Source organism: Pagrus major, chromosome 10 (assembly GCF_040436345.1).
Source record: "Pagrus major chromosome 10, Pma_NU_1.0".
NCBI classification, from domain to species: Eukaryota; Metazoa; Chordata; class Actinopteri; order Spariformes; family Sparidae; genus Pagrus; species Pagrus major.
In genome coordinates, this window is record NC_133224.1 from 21345550 (window position 1) to 21364648 (window position 19099).

The window sequence follows — 19099 nt, forward strand, 5'->3', positions numbered from 1 at the left end:
AAGTCCATAAATAAACAAACCAACAAAAGAGCAGTGCATATGAAAACAGGCAATTCTAATTACATGTACGAAAAGGATTAAAATCCATTAATCTTTATCTAATAATTCAGCATAAGCTTCCTTATTTAATCATTACTTATGAAAACATAAATAAATGAATCGATATGTAGTATACATATACACAAACATACAAATATGTATATAATTTATATGTTGTGATTTGACCTTGTCGTGGCCTGTTTTGTGACGTTTTTCTGTACTCTGTGTTTCAGAGGCGCTTGGGGCTGGGCGTGGCTTTTCTGCTGGCTGGTCCACACACCTGCAGCGCATTGGATGTAATCAGCACCTGCTCTGCTCTCAGTGTCTCTAGAGTATTTGTATTTAGAAGCTTTCTTTATGTTCACTCGCCAGCACCTAAATCCAGCCTCTCTGCTCTTCCAGTGTGACCGGGCCATTCCTGTGGACCAACTCCACCACTCGCCTTCCAGCCTCCTGCACCTCTGCCACCCCACACAACCCTGACTGCCTGAGCCAGCCATCTGCGTAACCGTGAGTCTCCACCTGCACCACCCTGGGAGCCACCTGCGCTCGAACTCACTACCTCTATGAATTTAATAAATGAACAACGAATACACATAATCCCCTTGTGAATTTTAAAGCCCTTCTACATCCCTGTACCTTGTGTAGCTTTTATCTGCCAACCAAAACGGTGAAGTAGTGGGCCGTGAAACCAAAACAATGAGCTGAAAAAGGATAAACTGCTTGGTAGAGCTGAGGGGGACTGCATTAGTCTCAGTGATCCCTTTACATACAAATCTATTAATCATATAAGAATATTGGTAAGTGCAGCTTTGAAGTTCCCTAAAGATTGTGTTTAAAAGAATAGCATAGGTTTTCTTTGAAATGTCTTTTCTCTTCACAAGAAAACAATGCGGACAGGTACGGAGGACTGAAAATGCTAAAATCAAAAATAAATAAATGGCTCAATATATCAATCAATATGTAATTAATTATTTCCATCCATCATCCAAATATGGAACCCAAGAAATAAACAAGTAAATAAATACATTTAAAAATTTGATGAATCAATAAATAAAATAGAAAATTACAGGAGTAAGTAAATAAATAGTTGAATTAAAACAAAGGTAAATAAATACAGAGGCAAATTAAAGTGGAAATATCAATATATTTTACATTTTATAAATCAATTAAGGCCTACATTTATTTTCAATACCTTTTTTTTAAATTTATTTTTTATTTTGGCAGCTTCAGTCCTCCATAGCTGTATGGCGGTCATTTGCGGCACTAAAACAGTGTTACACTCGTTTCAATTAGGCTCTGAGACATAACGGTCATATTTCACACTTCTATTAGAAGTCTCAAGACAGTCTCAAAGAAAGCAAGAGAGGGAAAAAAAGACAGCCAGTAACGAAGAGAGAAAACACTGAGATGTTCACAGTGAACTTGGATCACAGGAAGTCTCGTCTGATCTGTGTCCTTTTAATAACGTCTTTCTTCTGTCCTTTCCAACCTTGATCTACATGCTTGCACCATGCCAACCGCAGCGCGTCTTTCTTGTCATCTTTTATTCCTTCATCCCTCCCTTTCTCTACCTCACACACTCATCACCCACCAGGCGCAAACACACTTCCCTTTCATTCCTGACACTCCTGTTTTCTTCTCCTCACTCCCACCACTCCTCGCCCTGTGGGAGGTAGAGAGAGATTCATAGAGGCTGAAGTGATATCATTGTTAACGGTTGTCCTCTGAGCTCCCCTTTGAACACACACACACACACACACACACACACACACACACACACACACACACACACACACACACACACACACACACACACACACACACACACACACACACACACAAGCAAGCAGAGATGGTGATTTGCAATCAAACGCAGAATGTGACTGCGCGAGCAACGAAGAGACACAAATGCACAAACACACTTTAAGTAACACACACACAACATCCTTAGCACTCCGCCGTCTGCTGTCAAGAGGGTTTGTTCCCACGCCGTAGGGAGTGTGCCTCATGATCAGCCGACTGTGTGTATGCATGTGTGTGTGTTGGAGGCTGTATCGGGACACTTGGGGCTTCTCCTTGGGGATTAAACTCGTGTTTTAAGGTCAAAGGAGGTTGCACTGCTGGTGGCTGGAGGATTTGCTCACACACACACACAATCAGTTACCTCAGGTCAGAATTAGCCGTCGCCGCTGTCGTCAAACAGAATGTATTAGCTTATTTCAAATACGATATGGTGTGAGCTATTGTCTCACCAGCCAATCCATTAAAGTGACCACAGAGGTCCCAGTGGTACCAGCATCAATCCTCCTAATGCCTCGGCCGGGCAGTCACTGTGTGGATAAGTGGGGTTGTAGGTGACCGGCTGGTGTAGCAGTGAGAATAATTTTGTATTTTAATGACTGTGGCTGGTGGATTGTTTCTCAGATGTCTAAAGCTTACAAGGAATCACAACAGAGATCCCAATCGTATTGCATTGGACCAATATGCCTTATATTTATGGGCTCACAGTTAAAAAATACATGGACGTGTTCTGATGTGTGTTTCACTTATTTTCTCCTGCATGAAAGTTGTTTTTGTCTGTTTCCTGTTGCAAGAATACACTGATCAATGTCTTTTAATTTTAATGAACTTCTCCTGAAACATGCATGCAATTTTGAGCTCAGAGAATGCCTTTGGTTGCATTAAGTGAAGTAAAAAATAGTGAAACTGAGTAAATTGGCTGATTATTATGCACCAGAGTCCCTCCAACGCTCCATTCAGACTGAGATCATTTCTCCAGGGGAGGTGGGGTGATTTTAACATTACCTGTGCTCGTCAATGATAGTAAAATGGACTAGAGTGCACATGCAGGTAGTTTTTAAAAAAAATCCCTACTGGAGAAATAACACTCACAGTACTCTCCTGTTCTGTCAAACTTGCTGGTCGTCCTGTAATTGAAGTCCAGTCTGGAGTGTCATCCTTGTATTTTAAAGTGGATATCTGCAGGAAGAGCTGCCTGTCCTGCTACTTTATCACTCAGTAGGGTTGTTGCCTTTTATATGAAAAAGGCCTATTTGGGAACCATCAGATGGGATATTGTAAGGTAGATAATTTTGGCTTGTCCTGCTGAAGTCTCTTACACACCAAATTTTGCAATGGTTAAGATACTGTCTGGAATAGTGAATATAATTACAGAGAATCACAGTGAATATCTTATTTCCCACCTCCTCTGTAATGTTAACCCTATTCGAATGGGGTAGATGAAAAAACAACATTACAGCATTATTTTGCATTGCTTGTGCGCTTGATGTTAGAGGAAAAAGGCCGCCGTCTGAGCTTGATGTTAGAGGAAAATGGCCGCTGTCTGAGCTTGATGCTATAGGAAAATGGCCGCCTTCTGAGCTTGATGTTAGAGGGAAAATGGCAGCCGTCTGAGGCACTCGGAACATTCCACCATTTTGGTCCAGACAAAAATATGTCAACAACTGTTGTATGGTTGCTATGAAATGTGAATCCCACAAGATGATTTGTGATGACTGTGATCCCATAACTTTTCTATAGTGCTATCATCAGGTCCAAATTACTTTGGTTTATCATTAAATATTTGCAAAACAACAACATTTCCATCAGTCTCAACTTTGCTTAGTTTTTCATACTTATTAGCTTATGTTAGCGTGCTGACTAAGATGGTAACATTATACTGAGCATGAGCATATTAACACTATCATTGTGAGCATGTTGCCTTACCTTAAACACAGCTGTGTCCGATTTTATGTCAACACAAACCAGAATAATGTTTTGTGTCTTCCTTTAAGAAGACATGGATCACCATATGTTAGTGTACAGTGTACTGTACAAGATCCTCAGTGCTGCATATACGGTTATAAGCTCAGAAAATGGTTCCAGCAAGAGAGAATGGAGAGAAAAAAATGGTGAATGTGCAAATGAGGTGCTCGTTTTGTATCAGATTCTCTTGAGAAAGAAAAAGTAAGAAAAACACGAATCAATTCAAATGGTATTTTTTAAATGTGATCGCCACGCAGTGTAGAAGCACAGCGAAACAAAAACATGATTCTCATTTCAACAGCTAATGTCTTGCAGAATAGAATACAGGGTAGATTATTATTTTCAGTTTGTTTTTATTTCAAGGTCAGCGTTGGGTAGAGCCTACACAACCCTATTCAACATCTGAAGTACATCTTCCTGTTGGTTCACCATTTCCCTGCTTTTATATAAACAACCTTTTGTCCTTGAATGACCTTGACTGTGCAAGTTTTACTTGGACGGCATCATTTACATCTAAATTAGCATTAGTTACAGGTATTGACTGCCCTGGCTGTGAATTAAATCAACCCCATTGATCCAATCTGAGCCAACGACAGATACAATTGGGACTGTGATACAGATTCGTGTGATACTATTCAAGGTCCAGACAAAAGGTAATAGGCTCAGATGGATTACAACACCAGAGTCTGAATAAATGAACTGTAGAGGCTATTGTCAGTATGAATAAGTTCTGGCTGATTCATGCAAAAGCGATGAGGCCTTTCTTAGAAGATCAAGTTAGAATACTTAGTAGACGACAATGGAGCTCATATAGAAACGCTGACATCTACATTAAATTTCTTACTCTTCCACCTTAAAATGGTTAATAGTGTAGTCATTTTCTTGAAAGGAACAAGAATCGCTACAGTCTTTAATAGTGAACTTCAACAAAAAGCCTCATTCTTATCTCATAAGCTGATTATTTCAGAAGTGTTTTTTGGGGTGAATCGAGGAAGAGGATTTCAGAGCGGGATAGAAGGGTTTGAGTGTTGTTTTTCAACATGGGTATTAATGCTGTTTTGATCCCATTGTTATGAGACATCGTGGCTTTAAGGCATCAGTGTCTCTCGGTTGACTGGCTTTGGGGTGTCACTGTGTTTTGGTGATTCTGTTCCCGACTAGACAGATGGCATTTGGCGCAATATGCTTCTTTGTGTCAAATTCCCTTAAACCTTGAAGCCAATTGTTATGTGTTTGATGTTGTTTGGATACAGTTTGAGCCATAACATAGCCTTGTACATTCTTAACAGTATTAGGTGGTGTTTCATGTTGTAAACAGATTAAATCTTGAGTAATGCAAGCTGAGACCAAAGACTGCTGTTCATATAGTTTAGTCTAAGGGCCATCATCCCTCCATTTAACAAAATGTGTAGTTTAGTTCCTGACAGCACAATATTCGCCTCACAAAGCCAGCAATTTTCTCTTTTTTATGCCTCTGCATCTGCGACAGCCAAGGCCGGAGGAATTATGTTGTTGGGGTTGTCCTTCGTTCCCATTCTTGTGAACGTGAAGAGAGAGCTATCTCTTGAGGGAATTTCTTCAAATTTGGTACAAATGTTCAGTTGGACTCCAGGATGAACTGATCAGAATTTGGTGGCCAAAGGTCAGAGGTCAAGGTCACTCTGATCTTACAAAACACATTTTCGGCCATGACTCAAGAATTCATACGATAATTACGATACAATTTTATACAAAGAATAAAATGATGAAGCTATGACATTTTATATCCAGAATGGGTTAAATGCACTATGACATCATAATAATCAAAATGTTCTGCCCATTATTCAACTCCATAGCTCAGGAAACAGCAACTGCAAGCCGGCTATTCTAATCTTTCTTTCTTTTTCTTTTTTTTTCTTCTCTCATCGTAGTCTTGGAAGAGAGTACAGTCATTTTAGACAGTTTTCCCTCTCACTCAGACACTCCTCAACTTTTCCTCCACTTGACTGGACAACAAACACAGGTCCAACAAGTATCCAAATTCATTTTTTCAAGACAGCAACTGTGTCTCCATCTCATTGTCAAGCAAATTTGAAGCAAATTGAAATGTCACAGAAAAGTGTTTTTACAGGAGTTGGTGGTATAGGTCGAAGTAGAGGTTGCTAAATGAAAATGAAACCACCTCTAATAACCTCAACCTCAAAAAAACAGTAGAGGAAGAAGAAACAAAGCCAGTCCCCTTGGTCACATATGAGGGAATGTGGGAATTCATCCGGGATTGGGAATCTCATGGGAATATCACCAACAGTAGGCACAGCTTCTTCTTCTTCTATCTGAGTGGAAAAAGCAGAGTGAGTCATGTGAGATAAATGTTCACAGTAGGTCAGATGTAAAAAGATAAAATAATAATATTTCAGCTAACCCATTTCAGCCATGGATTCTATCGGTACTGGTAATACTGTACTCACCCAAGTGATTTCTGAAATCTTGGAAAGTGGTGAGATCAGTAAAAATAGGTCTCACTGTGCAATGAGAACAATAATAAGGGTTGTAAATATGCAGTTTTTCCAGATTAGCTGCCACTTTATTTAAAGGTCAAATGAAAAATGAATGTACATTATGAATGTTCACAACTATGACAAGTACAATGGGGGAAAGTTGATCCAGGATTGTGGCTGTATAAGCACTGCTGAATGTTTCCAACAAACAGTTTGACGATGCCATCGTCCATCGCCAATGGCTGACAGCCATGGACTACTAATCCCTGACCATCGTAACACCGTGATTTAAAAGGCTCCCCACCAGAGAGCACAATTAAGAGGCGTGTCCCTTCAGAGTTGCCGTAGGTCAAGGGTTGTTGTTGTTTGTGATATGTGGGGAGAGGAAATAAAAGAAGTATGTTGCTGCTCAGTGCACTTACATTACGTCTCTATGTCCCGTTTATAATTTTCGTATTAAAACAGTTAGGCGAACCCAAGACACTTGGTTGAATTTGTGGCAGCAGTGTTTCTTTTCCAGCGGGCCGCTGTTTCTCTGTCGCGCCTTTTTTTTATACAGTGTCCTTAGCTCAGCTTCCTTGGCTAGTAGGCCAACATTGTTTGTGCATACGGACAGGTGGTGCGAAGACGAGGACGCTTTTAAACCTGGTACAGGGATGTATGTCGGTGGTAACGGGATGATGTCATCGTCCATCACGATGTTTCACCGTAGACATCGTCATATGCCAATTCGGCAGAAATCACCCAACCCTCATTCTGGTACTATATTTTATTGGATATATCAGACCTGCCCGCTGTCCTAACCCCCTTGTTATAGTATCCTCCATTGTCATAAAGTGCACTGACCTTTATTTTCTTTTGAATGTGTGCATATTCATGTAAATGATTTCACCCAGAGCAACTATGATTGAGAAGATTTGTGTGTGGGGGGCCTGTGCGTGAATGAGTCTGCACTATATTTGGCTGTTTTAGTTTCTAAATGATGGTACGAAGCCATTTACCCTCAGTTCAGACTAAGTTAATTTCATACTAATTTTTTCATTACATTACTGTAAATGAGTACAAGCAACGCCTTTTTAAATACTTGAAAAACAGGACCACTCTTAATACTGATAGTTGTTCCAAAGGTTGATATTTTATTATCACTTAGTTAATGAGAATAGGACCAAGCAATGCAATGTGAAGAAGGGGAAAACACAATATAAACTGGTTCAGATGGACCTTATGCTTTGACCTCCACCTAATTGGTGAACTCAACCCCGGAGCAAATCCTAACCTTTAAGTGGTCAGCCTACAAAGACTCAGAGGACAGCCTGAGGCACGTAGAGGACTGTTTGCAAGAAGAACGGACTGTTTTGTGCTGTTGTTAAAGAAAAACGACACCCATTCCGTCATTTTCTGGAAGCTGGTCTTCTTTTCAGACCTTTTGTGTTTGTGTAAACCAACACATCATTGAATCTCCCTTAACTTTAGAGAAATAGATGGAACTGTTCATTATTTCTTTGGAAATCCATAAATAATCAGACATTTTTGTCTTACTTATTATCCTAACTGCACCTCTTTTACCTCGTATGTCAGTGTCAGAATTGACAGATGCGTGAGATACAAATAGTCACATCTGGAGGGCGTCTTCATCCTCACCATCTCCTTCATTGGTCTGACAGTTTGGGCAGCCGTCACCGTCACGGTTGACAAACCGCCCTTGTGGACCCACTATGACAGGGATGATGATGTTGTTGATTGCTGATTGAAGTGGCATTTCCAATGCTGCCGACATTCAATCATGCTCATATATAATTAGTCACAAGGAAATGGGGCAACAGGTTGTTAGGGTACACTCAAATTAAGAGGAGAAAATAGAGGAAAAGTGTGTGTGTGTTTTGACAAAACAGTGCACGCTTTCAACTACTTATACTGGGACACGCATGGTCAGATTCACTTTAACCACAGGGCACCATGAAATTGCCTTTAGTTGTCAATTTGTGCTCTCTTGTCTAAGTGCAGAGCAGCCCATTGTTGATATTGACAGTGTTGCGTCTGCACTGCTTTACACTATATTGACTATTCAGAAGGCCTATTCAATTTTCCAATAGGCCAAATGCTAAAACATTTCTGTTTGTTTCTATCAGCTTGACAGCACAGTTGTAGCCTCTTGAATGTTTTTTTTTGTTTAATTATTATTATTTTGAAGTATTTCTCAGCCCTAAGTGGCTGATATTGATTCAATGGTACTGTATGCACACTGTCCACGCTTTGAGCTACTTTGCCTTCCATTAGCTGGGATAGCTACATCAGATGTGCATTGATTTGGCTGTGGACAGACAGTGCTTTTATTGTGTGTAATCAGGTGGCTTTTCAGCTTCACAATATGTTCTAATACACCAGGGTCACAGTAGGTAACTACACATATACAACAGGGCCTTTTTAAATAAATATTACAATTCTGAGTTTAAATTTCTTCTCCAAAGCTACACAGTGCCTCTTTGATATACATTATTATTGAGGTAATAACACAAATTCAGAAATATTTATTTTTTCCATAACTGAATAAATGAGCTGTTCTCAGAGGAAAATAAGGTCCCCAGAACACTGTTTGAAGCTAGAAAGGTGGCAGGGTCCGCCACATATAAACAAAGTAAAACAGTATAAAACGTGTGTTTTGTCCTTTTAAGGTCAGTTTGTTTATTTAGTTTGTTCAGACATAAAAAAAATCAGTCAATGAAGATCTTCCTCTTCTCATTAAAATGTCTTCCCCTAAACTACATAGTGCACCTTTTTAAAGTAAAAAGATTTAAATGTAGGACACTCTTCAAGGAAAACAGAGGCAGCCTTCTTAACAGTCAATTTCAACCTTATTTTTTATTAGATATTAGACTGACAATGATTCTTGGCGTCCCAGAAATTGCCCTGTTAGTCCAGACGGGTGGTACAAAATAGGAAAGTGAAGGTTGAATTACATTTACAGTCTCACCGTGTAGGCTGCTTTCAAATGAGTACTTTGAATAAATGCAAGCAGGTGCTGGTTAGAACAAAACTGACCTCACCTGTCTATCTCGTGGGTGGTTTCAACACACAGTAAATTGGGCGCACGCTCACATGCACGCGCACACTCTTTCCCCCCTCGTCCCCTCCTCTATAAATGTCAGAAAGCATTGATTGTGTGACTGTGAACAGGAGCCCAGAGGCAATTTCAGGTTTTGTTTGTGTCTTAACAAAGATATAAAAAAAAAACCTGACAGTGTATTTAAAGGTCAAAACTGGAGAATAGGAATAGGGGTACTGTGTGTGTTTGAGCGTAAATGTGTGGGGCCGGGGAGGATGGAGGAATTTGGAAACTAAGAGAAAGTAGGGTAGAATTACTTTGAAAAAACTTTGAAAAAAAAAAGAAAACATGTAGTTTTTAATGTTTTTGTGTGAACAAAACCACAAGTGTGAAGTTTGCTGATTTTTTTGCTGCAAGATTTGATTATAGTAATATTGTGTGTGTATGTGAGTGTGTTTCTGTGTGTTTTTTGAGTGCAGAGGGGCTTTCCTATTAGATTTTGGAAATATGGAAAAGGCTTTTCTCTCTCTTGCACAACACACTGGTGGATGTGCTTTTGCGCGATGTTGCTCATGGGTATTCCTTTTGAGTTGGACTGTCTTTGAGGCTTCGGCGTGCAGTTGGACCCGTCTCAAAAAGTCTGTAAGGTTTGCATCATACAAGTGAAATAATGTCTTCTTCCTTGTATTTGCTTTGGGTCAAACTACTGATGATACTAAGATGTTTTTTTTCTTCTTTTGAGCAGACAATGTTTTTTTGGTTAGGACTCGAAAGATGTCATTAATAAAATCACAGGACCTCACACACACACACATATTAATCTGTCTTTCTGCAGGAGGAGACCCTGCTTGGTGTCGGATTTAATCTCAGTCTCAATCCACAGGCACTAATCCTGCAGATTATAGACCCCTCACTCCACGGTTTGTTATTAACAGCATCTTTATTATATGTGACAATCCCCTCTGAGCGATACTGCCCTCTCAGCATTTGCCCATGTGACACCAGCTGAGACCTGGACATATATTAACACACATATTCTCATCATGTGCAATAATGTATAATCCTCATATAAGATAGCTATGCTTATTGATGCATGCATCGCTACACAAACAGATGCACCATAGATATGCGGCATTTGACCTGGGAGCGACCTCGCTTATCATATTGTTGATTTTGCATTGAATGAGGAATTAGTGAGACTACACACTCACACACTCATATGCTCATTATTAAATGCACACCAATTATTAAGGTGATTAAGTGCTCTGTATTAATCTGTATCAGTGTCAGTCATAAGACAAACAACTGAAATATGCTGACTTTCACCACATGTCAGAGGAATCATTTCAGGATTAAGCAGATACACACGTGTGTGTGTGTGTGTTGTGTAATCACATGTAATCTGTAATTATATAGACACTGAACATGGGGCACATATAATCCCTTTGACCTGGTAAAGAGAGAGATGGGCTGAAAGATAAATTTACATTATATAATCAGTGACAACTCCAGATCGAAACAAGGAGGATTAATAGCATCTTATTATCAAATCAAATGTACATAATGTGGCTCAGAGGGGAGACGTTTTTGACAAACTTGGGTCGATGTTCTGCTGAATAAGTAAATAGGTGTTTTCCTCTTGTTACTTTTTGTTAACTTTTTATTACTTTACATATCTTGGCAAACTAGGGTGCGCTTGATCCCAGGGTCCTATGTTCTCAGGGCTTTATGTTCCTAGGGTCCTATGCTATCAGGGTCCTCTGTTCCCAAGGCCTATGTTATCAGCGTCATATGTTCCCAAAGTCATATGTTCCCAGGCTCCTATGTTCCCAAGGCTTTTGTTCTCAGGGCCCTTTGTTCTATGCTCCTATGAACTAGAGTTCGGGTTATTTGACTGAAAGAGAAAGGTTAACGTGTGCTAACAAAATATTGCTCTGGGAAACAAAGAAACTGTGGAACATTAGATATGCTCCCAATACAACAGCTTCCTCAGTTTTGGATTCTTTGAGTTCACGTCCCCCTCAAAGGTCAGCACTGTCGAGGCAACTCGGTGTTGGTCAACAGCGCAAATATTCATGTCAAAGTTGACCAAACTTGAACTCAGAGTGAATCCTCTAATAAACACAAGCTACTACAGAGAGGTGCACAGTAGACTGACAGAGAGAGACCGAAGCACACATCTATTCATTATAAATGATATTGACTCAAACAGAGAAATTAATTATTAAATGAAGGGAGCACTGGGCACCAACATCGCAACCACCAGTAACACCAGTGCAACTACTTAGCAACACTCCTAACATTCAACCACCTGCTTTTAAAAGCATTTCTACTCCTCTCCAAGTGATTGTCACCTCTTTTTTTTCAGCGACAGTGACAGGCTGTTGTTCAGCCACTAACTCATTCAGCTACAGACTGAAGTACGTTCATAACAGCTATTTTGCTTGTGTTTATATGATTGGGGCATTTAACAGAGTTGTTTATGTTGTTATGTATTCATTAGTCTAAAAAAATCTAAGAGATCTTGTGGAATGTTGCAAACTAGCCTTTAACACATATCTCTAAGCTGGCCAGCAAGAGCTATGGGGCGGTCAGTGTCGGTGTAGTCAGGCAGTGCACCGTGATATGGTTCAGAGGAGTGGCTCTGGAGGGAGGACAGAAGGGGGGAGGTAGGATCCTTTAAAAATTTAGCTTAAGCTTGGTTTTGGGCAAGCTTTTTAGGAGGCATGGAAATGTTAATATTTGTGGATAACAGAATGAACCTCTATACTGTTTCAATTTGAGGTTTTTTTTTATGTTACGTTATTCTGCTGGCCTCTGAGCATGTGGGTATGTATATGCATGAGAGGGACTAGCGATTTTCATAATGGAGAACTGCCAGTAGAGTGTGTGTGTGTGTGTGTGTGTGTGAGACTGGATTGATGCCAATGAGTCTGGATCAGCATTAGTTGAGATCAGAGAGTCGTGTCATGATCCTTCCACGGGACTATGTGTGTGTGCATGTATGTGCATTTGGCATGGGTAATCGCTATGATGCTGTAGCTCCTCTGTCTCTCCTTGCTGCCTCTGTTCATCATTCCTTCATGGGCTCTCTGCTAAGCCAATCAGTCTCCATGTAAGCAGGTCACCAGCCATGCATTCGTGTCCTCGTTTGTCATCGAGATAAGACGTTGGCTGCAATTGAAGCCGTCTCATATTAGCAATACATCCGCATACAGCTATGAAAATCAAGTTTGCTTGGTTGTTTGCCTGACAGAGAGAAGGTCAAGCATGTAGCCTAGAATTCATGATATCACTACAACTTTTAATGTTGTTCAATTGAAAGATGAGTTTTCCTCAACTGTATGTTATTTTGAGGCTCCCCGTTAACTAAGATTCATTTTCACTTTCTTGATATTTTGCCATGTCATATCAGCCAGACTGTGTTTACTAGTGGTTGAGTGGGAAGGTAATTAAAAAGTGATAGCCTGCATTTTTTGTCTGGCTCTGCTTTTACTTGTGGAGGCACCACAACAAATATTTAACATGATAAAAAAATAGACAATTTTGTCTCTATATCTGGTGTGATATGAGCTGGTGATGTTTGCACTTGCGCTTACATAACTTTTAACAAGCTGGTTTCAAAATGCACAGACTAGTTTATTTTTCTCACCACATAAGCCAGTATAGCAAATAATATACCCATATCTTGGCCTTTTGCTGTCTGCATGTGTTATGTTCAAAAATATGTCTTATTTGAACGTAATTCTTTTGAATGTGTGTGACTGGGCGCCATCTTGGCTCCACAGAGCAGCACTGGACAGGAGCCAAGATGGCAGATGGCTGCTTGTCTGCAGGGTTTGGATTCCTACAGGGCGTCTAATACAGCAAACACAGACAACTGGGTGGAGGAAGATGCTGCCCGGATGTAGATGCTGATATTTATTGTCTCTGATTTTTTTTTTTCTTATCTTTGATTCTGTCCTCCCTCATTCAGCGTCAGTTTTAGTTTTTCCCACCCGGTCCATCTTGTCCTCTTTTTGAGTTTTCTGACAATTAGACAATAAAAACACAGGAAATGTATTTTATTGTCTCCCTTCCGTTTTAAGCTCAAATGATTTATAGAATGATGTGGTATGGTGTAATTAAACAATGTAAAATATAAATTGTAATGAGTAAGGAAGAAAAATGTCACTGGCTTGTTTCATTGCAGTACATTTTACATTTGAATTATTTTGCTGACATTCTTATCTGGAGCATTTTGCAGTGCGCGACTGTGGCACAGTAGGCTTTAAACTCTTGTACTAAATCAGCCGATGATATGAAACACGCTAGATGAGTTCCAGGACAGAAGATTAGATTGAAACTTTGCTGAGCATCTAAAAAAAAAAAAAAAATCAATTATCTTCTGCCAAACAAATAGATAGGAAATGAAGACATGCTGAGCACTATGTATGCATTTGTTTTGTGGGTTGGTATTAAAGGGTAATTTCATTCTGAGGATGTGAAAAATGCATCGTCCTCATTCCTACATCCAGTCAATTCTATATCCTTTTGTCCTCCCTTTCCTTTTTCCTCCATTTCCTCCTTTCTTTTTCTAAATCACTCCATATTTCTCCCTTTCTTTGTCCTTTTTTTTGCTTTCTCTCTCTTTCTCCCCTATTTTTGACTCCATCTCATCCCACTCAACCTCTCTCCGCATCCCTGCATCTCTCTTTTCCAATCTCGATCTCTACTCCTGGAGCAACAGTATGTATACACCCGGTTGCCGTGGCAACCGGAGGAGGCCACATGAGCGGGTGGATGAACAAAAGACCCAGAGACCCTCATCCACAGAGAGAGTGAGAGAGAAAGCGAGAGAAGGAGAGTGAGAGGGAGAGAGAGAGAGAGAGAGAGAGAGAAGGAAAATCAGATTTCATTTTTAGGCGAGGGGTTTGGTGTGTGTGGAAAATGAGGAGGTGGAGGAGGAGGAGAGGGGGGAGGGATGGATAGCGTAGGTGAGGTGAGTTCATAAATGAAAGAGAGAGAGAGAGGGAGGGGGAAGGGAGATGTGGTTAACAAAGCAAAAAAAAAAAAAAAGGGAAAAGCTTTCTGTGAATATAGAAAAGAAAAGCCTAAAAAATGCAACAGTGAATTATGTAAAACTGCAGCTGTCACAGCAGCCTGGCCAGCGGTGGTGTCTCTGAATTAGAGATCATTTTAAAATCACTTGGAGGTGCAGAAGATTGCATGGCATTATATTTTTGCTAAGACCATTTCAGATGTGTTTTGTATTGTTCAAGAGGTAATTCTGAAGGCAATTTGTCTGAAAAAAATCTGTTGTTTTTTTTTTCCAGAAAATCTTTACGGTGTTTTACTGCATCTAATTTACAGAAATGGGATCTTTCCTGCTTCTGTATCGCTGGCTCCATATTACTCATACGTAAAGTAATACACCAGCCGTGTGTACAGTACGTAGTGTAGGCAGTCATATGTGTGTGAGAGAGAGGGAATAATACTAGCAGGAGTCTGTAGCCTCTTTCATACCCCTTTCACACTGGTGAAAATAAAAGACTCAGGCCCATTAAAGAGTCAATCGCCTTTAAAAAAAAACCTCTCCTCCATGATATCACTTACACTCTCCACAACTGTGTCCTGCTCTGAAATCCAGTTTCTGCTGTTCAGCTGGAATGCATTCTGCTTCGCTGGCAGTAGACACCTCATTTCCAGCACCAGAGTTTTTCTAACCAGCTTTTTGGCTAGTAGCTGACATGACCTGCCCTAACCTGGGCACGTCCACGTCAACGTAAGACGGCCTAGCTAGCACAAAAACAAATTGCGTTCTGGTAAAGCAGTAACGCTGCATTACTTAATATAGTAACTGTAATAATAGTGCTGCTTTTGAAATTGTACTCCCTTACACTACTTGTTACTGTTGAAGAAATTAATAATATAACAGTTACTTATTACTAGTTATGGTTAGGCAAAGATCACGTCAGTGCTATCTTAGACAGCGGTCTATGGCTTTTGCCCAGCTGTCACACCACAACCATCTCCCCCACCTCCTGACATGTCATATGAAAGTCAGCTCATATGCATGTAATCTGAATGTGTATAATCCGTATTGTAGAAATGTTAATACAATAGGTATGACACAGACTAATCTGAACGTATCCATAGTTCGCAGAAGCATCAAATGCCAACATATTATCGTGGTGGCTGGGATAGATGTCACTTATTGAAGACGTGTTGTGTGTGCAACCCACAAGATTTCCCGGAGCTCCTTACCCTTCGAGCACAGGACGTATGTCAGGGACAGTAAATGATTGTTATTGCCGTGTTATGCCATTATTGTTTAGAAACAGCTGTTGATGTGAATGTTATATGTCACAAGACAATGATGCTGTTGTTACACATACCCCCCACAAAACTGGCATTTGTTGCAGAGGTACTGTGTAAAAAGGGCCAGTGAGAGTTGAACCCACAATGTTGCCCTTATATGAACCGTTAGCTTGCTGTTAGCTCCATCACCCAGGTTGAGGGTCATAAAAATCTAAGGGGTCGCAAGATGATCAACAGGTCAGGAAGGAGAAAGAAAAACACGACAGCAAAGTAAAATTTAGCTTTTTCTTGTGTAATTTGGAATACAAATACAGTTTTACCCATTTAGACCTCCATCTATTATTAAAATGAAACCAAAGGAGAAGTTCCGTTGAAGCTCTCAAGCATTTGATTTCCTCCTCCATTTTTTATCATCATTTCCAGTTTCTCCAACTCATTTTGTCCTTTTGTGGATTTTCTGTGTTCATTTCTTATCTCTCTATTATAAATGAGACGTCCTAGTGGAAAACAGACAAAATATGGATAAAAGAGAATAATATACAGACATCATGTACTCACAACACCATGGGTTTTAATTCACCTTGTCATCTCTTTACTCTTCTTTACATATTCATACATACATACTCAGACGCCTTAAAGAAGATCTTTCAAGACCAATATTGTTCTTAGTATCACATAACTTTTGACTTTTGCTTTTGGGAACTCTGCTGATAGAGGAATCATTGTAATTGGCTCTGAATGTTTTCTAAAAGCTGAAAAAGCTCTTTCTAAATACTATCTATGTCTCCTTACCAACCTGGGGAGGGGGACCCATCTAGCACTTTCAAGATGGGCATCACAAGATGATTTATCAAGTAAGGAGAGAAGAAGAAAAGCATTCATGTGACACACGTTTATTTTTTTCAGACTTTTTTTTCTGTTGAAATGAAACAATATGAGAGGGAACACTTTTACTGACGTGCTCACAGACAACTAAACTGATAAAAGATGATCATCATACTGACAGTGGGTGTCACAAACAGCATGGTGGTAAATTGTCTTGAGTTTTGATATTTGATTTGTAATATTCAAATGATGAGTCTTTTCCATTCATCACTGGTAGAAACTTTGACTGCTGACAACATTCCTCCTGTGCATTTGTCTTTCCAACACCTACAGCAGAGTGGTGGAACCTTGTGTGCACCATAAGACACCCTCAAACACATGCTGGCGTTTCAGTCATACACAACTTTCATTTTAAATAAAGCATTTTAATGAAGGCGCAAAAAATGTCAGAAGGTTGGCTTTGGAGTGAATAAGATCATATTGAGATAAGATCCTTTTAACTACACTGTATGCTTACATGTATTGCGTTATCTTCAGTCTATTCTCACTCACGACGTGTCAAATACTGCAGCTGTGTCAGTGGCCGACGCTTCACAGTTTGACACTCTACTTACCCCAGTGTCACTTCTTTAAGTCAGTGCATTAGTATATAGAGCGGCAAAGTGTGAGTCAGGGGCCGGGTCATTCAACGGGTTTTTCCCTGTAGAGACAGGGATTTGAGTGCACCAAGTAGTTTTTTTTTGCGTAACCCTAACCAAGTACTTTACTTTGCCTAACCCTTAGCAAGTAGTTTATTTTGCCTAAACCTAACAAAACCGCGACTGTTTGACAATGTTAAGAACATTGCAAATGTCATTATCTGTCATACTATACAAACTCTTCGTTTATTTTAAAAGTCTGACCAGATGTTGAATATAACACATTAGTGCTAACATGACCTTGGAACCATTCACATGCAAACCTGACGCTAGAAGGGTCGGTAGAGCATCACAGTTTGAGGGCACTGGCCAAGCTGCCGACTTTGACGAGTTGAAATTGAGAAGGTGTTGTTATTTTGCTATGTGCTTAAAATTAGATAAAGCAACCATATGCTAATTTAAGTAATACAAAGGCACTGGTTTAACATAAAATATAAATATACTGTATGATATAACATTATCCATAGAATAAATCCTTCCTTTGATGAGCCACCTCAAGGCTTCTTCCAATTACTGTAGCTGTAAAGAAAACAACTAAAAGCCTCGTTTCTACTCTAATCAGCATCTTTGGTTGTATTGCAGGGCTGGTAATTATGTTGCCCTTGTTGATGCTCATTCTGAACAAGGAGCCGACATGTGTTCAGTCTCATATTAAGTTGTAACCTAGTAATAATTAGGGGGAAAGTTACACTTGGGAAAATGTCAAGTTGATTTCCACTTCAATTAGTGCTCTCATTATTTTTACTCTTTTTCATCAGCAGCTTTTTCACTTTCAGTTTTTCACTTTCAGCGTCTGTGTTGCAGGTTTTGGGACACAGCGTGTTGCCTCTCTCAATCATCAATACAATATTGACCTCAAACGCTCCCATCAAGTCCATTAATAACCTTTTAAAGTCCATAATTAACAGCTGAGTTAGTCGCAAATGTGCTCCTATTTGTCTAAGTAAACGTATGGAGTGCTGATCCTCTGCAGAAAGTGCAGATAGAGCCTTCAGGGCACAAGTGAGAGAATCAAAATCAATTATCCTGCCTATTAAAACTTGTCAGGTGTGTGTGTGTGTGTGTGTGTGTGTGTGTGTGTGTGTGTGTGTGTGTGTGTGTGTGTGTGTGTGTGTAAGCTGAAACAGGACAGCCTTATGCAAATATAATTACACCAATTAAACCACAGAGGGGCCTCCGCAGGGGTTTTGGGTGGAAAGACTGTCAGCAGACGTGTGTGACTGCTGGTGAGTGTGTGCCAGTGGGTAAGGTGGTTATAGAGCTTGTGTGTGTGTGTGTTCATGTATATAAGTCGTTGTGCACATGAGTGGGTGTTGACATTCTGGGAACACTATTCTTCACACCCTCTCCTCCATCCCCCATCAGCACCACCATCGCCCCCATCCCCCAAAGCCTGCTCCCCCATCTTCCCGTCTGTCTTCAGGGAGCTGATGGAGCTCAAAGGAGAAGCTTGGGAGGGACTCCGTGTTTGGAGGAGCGATGGAGGAAGGAACGAGGACGAGGAGAGCGTACAGATGAAAAGGAGGCTGAATGATTGAGCCCAGGAGCAAATCAGTCGCCACTTCACACGTAGTTGGAGGGATAAAGAAGTAGCAGCGACCGCGTGTGACCCGTATCATGAATAAAAGATCTTATGTATCAAAACACCAGGGTTACTTTCTTTTCTCTCTTCTTAATGAGTTTGTGCCAGGTAAGAACAATTAGCCTTGACCCATTTAACTTCACTCATTAAATCTGTGCTGCAGGTGCAGGATGTTAGAGAGGGATTTTGAGGCTTTGTGACAAGTAAAAACCTGCTTTTATCTCGGATAAATATTGCTACGCCACGAACATCCTGAAAAAATAACGACTTGTTTTTGTGTGTGCCTTGACCCTGCTTGAGATGTGCTTTTGCCACCTTATTTTGGAAGAACGGATCTGAGGAACAGAGACCCAAACCAGGGGCCGAG

At 40.2% G+C, this 19099-nt stretch overlaps 1 long non-coding RNA gene across 1 annotated transcript; it reads left to right on the forward strand.

Annotated features, from left to right (window-relative positions):
* The first annotated feature begins 412 nt into the window (after window positions 1-412).
* Window positions 413-18794, forward strand: LOC141003221 (uncharacterized). Its single transcript, XR_012179696.1, has 2 exons — window positions 413-549; window positions 18516-18794. It is a non-coding gene; the product is annotated as an uncharacterized lncRNA (long non-coding RNA).
* Window positions 18795-19099: the final 305 nt, after the last annotated feature.